This window comes from Triticum dicoccoides, chromosome 1B, assembly GCF_002162155.2.
Source record: "Triticum dicoccoides isolate Atlit2015 ecotype Zavitan chromosome 1B, WEW_v2.0, whole genome shotgun sequence".
Taxonomy (NCBI): Eukaryota; Viridiplantae; Streptophyta; class Magnoliopsida; order Poales; family Poaceae; genus Triticum; species Triticum dicoccoides.
In genome coordinates, this window is record NC_041381.1 from 707534959 (window position 1) to 707539609 (window position 4651).

Sequence of the window (4651 nt, forward strand, 5' to 3'; positions counted from 1 at the left end):
CCCGGTACACCGCCGGAGGCATTCATATAGAGTCATATTTTGTTCTAAGTATCGAGTTGTAATTCATGAGTTGTAAGTAAATAAAAGCGTGATGATCATCATTATTAGAGCATTGTCCCAGTGAGGAAAGGATGATGGAGACTATGATTCCCCCACAAGTCGGGATGAGACTCCGGATGAAAAAAAAGAGGCCAAAAAAATAAAAACAATAAAAGAGAAGGACCAGAACCAAAAACAAAAAAAAACAAAAAAAGAGAGAAAAAGAGAGAAGGGGCAATGCTACTATCCTTTTACCACACTTGTGCTTCAAAGTAGCACCATGATCTTCATGATAGAGAGTCTCCTATGTTGTCACTTTCATATACTAGTGGGAAATTTTCATTATAGAACTTGGCTTGTATATTCCAATGATGGGCTTCCTCAAATTGCCCTAGGTCTTCGTGAGAAAGCGAGTTGGATGCACACCCACTTAGTTTCTTTTTGAGCTTTCATACACTTATAGCTCTAGTGCATCCGTTGCATGGAAATCCCTGCTCACTCACATTGATATCTATTGATGGGCATCTCCATAGCCCGTTGATACGCCTAGTTGATGTGAGATTGTCTTCTCCTTTTTTTCTTCTCTACAACCACCATTCTATTCCACCTATAGTGCTATGTCCATGACTCACGCTCATGTATTGAGTGAAGATTGAAAAAGTTTGAGAACATCAATGAAACAATTGCTTGGCTTGTCATCGGGGTTGTGAATGATTTAAATATATTGTGTGATGAAGATAGAGCATAGCCAGGCTATATGATTTTGTAGGGATAGCTTGCTTTGGCCATGTTATTTTGAGAAGACATAATTGCTTGGTTAGTATGCTCGAAGTATTATTATTTTTGTGTCAATATTAAACTTTTGTCTTGAATCTTATGGATCTGAATATTCTTGCCACAATAAAGAAGATTACATTGATAATTATGTTAGGTAGCATTCCACATCAAAAATTCTGTTTTTATCATTTACCTACTCAAGGACGAGCAGGAATTAAGCTTGGGGATGCTTGATACGTCCAATGTATCTATAATTTTTTTATTGTTCCATGCTATTATATTATCCATCTAGGACGTTTTATATGCATTTATATGCTATTTTATATGATTTTTGGGACTAAGCTATTAACCTAGAGCCCAGTGCTAGTTTCTGTTTTTCCTTGTTTTTGAATATCGCAAAAAAGGAAAACCAAACGGAGTCCAATTGACCTGAACATTGATGGAGATTATTTTTGGACCAGAAGAAGCCCACGGAGCATCGGAGATGGACCAGAAGAGTCCCTAGGCACCCACGAGGGTGGGAGACGTGCCCTACCCCCCCCCCCCGGGGCGCGGCCCCCTAACTCGTGGCCGCCTCGGAGACCCCCCTGACTTGTTTCCGACGCCAAAACCTCTTATATATACAGAAACCCCTAGAACATAACCTAGATCTGGAGTTCTGCCTCTGCAAGCCTCTATAGCCACCAAAATCCAATCGCGACCCTGTTCCGGCACCCTGCCGGAGGGGGGATCCATCACCGGTGGCCATCTTCATCATCCCGGCGCTCTCCATGACGAGGAGGAGTAGTGAACCCTTGGGGCTGAGGGTATGTACCCAGTAGCTATGTGTTTGATCTCTCTCTCTCTCTCGTGTTCTAGATTTGGCACGATCTTGATGTACCAAGATCTTTGCTACTATAGTTGGATCTTATGATTTTTCTCCCCCTCTACTCTCTTGTAATGGATTGAGTTTCCCTTTGAAGTTATCTTATCGGGTTGAGTCTTTAAGGATTTGAGAATACTTCATGTATGTCTTGCATGTGCTTATCTGTGCTGACAATGGGATATTCACGTGATCCACTTGATGTATGTTTTGATGATCAACTTGTGGGTTCCGTAACCTTGTGAACTTATGCATAGGGGTTGGCACACATTTTCGTCTTGACTCTCCGATAGAAACTTTGAGGCACTCTTTGAAGTTCTTTGTGTTGGTTGAATAGATGAATCTGAGATTGTGTCGGTGTAAAAAAGTAGGGGCTCTGCTTTTGACCCCTTTACTTGTGCACGGGCAGTCAGAGCCACCCGCCACGGCCACACATAACAAGGCAGGAAAGGGAAGCCAGAGAGAAGCTGAACGCACAAGACAAACAAAGCAATGACAAGGACCAAGGCCACAAAGATCAGATGGACTAGGCAGGTTTCCCCGGCAAGGACCCTTGCCGGGGCAGCCTCAGCAGCCCCGGCAAGACCCTTGCCGGGCTAGCTCACCCACACCAGCTGAGTGAGCCCTCTTTGAGCCCACCAACGCTAGACAAACGCATTGGGACAGGGCTCGGGAGGCACCTCCGTAGTGGCATGCAGATCTTTGTGAAGACAAAGAATAGTCAAAATCAAGTGAGGATAGGAAGGCAACAATCCTCACCAAGACCCCCGGCAAGATCCTTGCCGGGGACGCCAGCGGGCCACGGGAAGACCCTTGCCGGGCCACCCGACAAGACCCTCACCAAGCGCGCCAGCAGGGCCACTGCCAAGCCCGCGCCAGCCAAGCCTCCGCCGCCATTCGCATGCAGCTGCCGACCCAACCAGCTGGGCAGGAACCTGCGTGGCAACATGCAGCCCTTCATGGAGGCTCCACCACCGCGCCACCTCAACTGCCTACCTGCCTACATGGCACCGCATGCATCGCTGGCCAGGGCGCGTGTCGAAGAAAGAAGGAGCGGCGACGGACAGGACGGGCCTCGCTCCCGTCCCCGATAAAGTGAAGGGACACCTAAGCCTTGCATTAAATGCGCTTTGTCCTGTAATACCAGCGATAAGCTCATAGCGCTGTAGCACTTTCCACCTCATGTTGCCACTGTGGCAACCCCTTTCACCAATAAAAGGAGGCCCATGGCGCACTGGAGAAGGATTCAGCTCTTTCGAACCTAGCAGCACCCAGAGCTAGTTCAAGAGCTCAAGAACACTAAATACATCCACCAAAGCAGGATCGTAGGGTTTTACGCATCTTTGCGGCCCGAACCTGGGTAAATCCCCTTTGTGTTGTCTGCTAGTCCCGCTCTTCTCATGATCCCCACGCCCCGCAACCGTAGTAGGGATTCCAGTGATCCCATAGGTGTCGTTTCCCACCGACATCTTTGGCGTGCCAGATAGGGGGCCCTCAATTGTGAGAATCTGGTCTAGCAGTTAACCTAGCCATTCTTCATCGTCATGGCTCCTAAGAAGAAGACGACCATGGCGATCGGTTCGTCCGGGACCGAGTTGGTACTGGTGCGGACCGGTAGCGGGCCAGTCGCGGAAAGAACCCATGGCGCGGCCCGCGAACATCCGCATCACCCTGATGGTCCAGGCCTGGTGAGTGGCGTCATTCGCCGCCAGGCGACGAGCCACCAGTCGCGGGCTCCAAAGGTGGAGTCGGGCTCCCCGCAGGCGGCGCGGGGTCCTCCAGGGGTGCCGTCATCCTGCCAGGCGGCGGCACGGCGACCTCCAAGACGCCAACACCGGCGTCCACAGCGTGCTCTTCCCAGGTTGTGCGTGATGACCAGCGTCACCCTGCCGGTGACCCTGCGCGCTGTCCTGGGAAGAGTCCTGCGTGCCCATCACATGATGGGGAGGGCCAGCATGCACGCCGAGGTGCTGATGGAGGTGGTGAATGGATGCGGGTCCGTGACGTAGCTCCTTCTAATGTGGTTAGAAGTCGAGGCGCATCGCGGTCCACCCAGCTATCGCCATCACCCACGCCAGCGGAGGCCCTAGCATGCGCACAGCTGCTCCTTGATTTTCCTCCCGCCATGGAGAAGCACGACGAATGGAGGGCCACCGTCCGGAGCCGCGTCGGCATCGCCAACAACGATGAGTTGCGGCCGGCAGGACCTATAGGTCGTCGCTCCGTCGGGCCACCGCATCCCAGCGGAGGCCATGCCGGAGGCGATGCGGCCACGGTGTACTCCCCACCTCCATCCCGGCCGCCCCGGGCGTCGGTCCGTCGCAACGACGCTCGTGATGATATCTCCATCGCGTCGTCCAACCCGCGAACCAACCGCGATTAGCGTCAAGTCCTTCGGGAGCGGGCTCATGAGGACGCTCAAACTACGATCGAGCGCCGACGTGACGCGCGCCACCAGTCGGACAGGCGGGCAGGGCCCGCTATGGACCGCCCAGCGCCGGGGGGCTACGGTGGCCTACCTTATGAGGTGGGTTGTCCGGCCTTCACCCGTGAGCTGTGGCAGTTCCAGTGGCCCTCCCACCGTATGTTCAAGCCCGACATCAGCGAGAAGTACAACGGCAAGACTCACCCGTCAGAGTTCCTCAGCATCTACACCATCGCGATGCAAGCTGTTGGGGCCCGCGATGATAAGGTGCTTGCCAACTACTTCCCATTGGCACTCAAGCCCAATGTTATGTCATGGTTGATGCACTTGCCGGTGGATGCCATCTCTTCTTGGGCAGATATGTGCCATGAGTTTCTTGGCGCCTTTACCGGAGGTCACCAAGATCATGGCCAGGCGAGTGATTTACACATCATCCCCCAGAAGGAAGGAGAAAACTTGCGCAAGTACATCCAAAGGTTCAGCCAGGTGCAGTACAACATCCCCGATGTTCACCCCGCTGCCGTGATCAGTGTGTTCCATCAGAATGT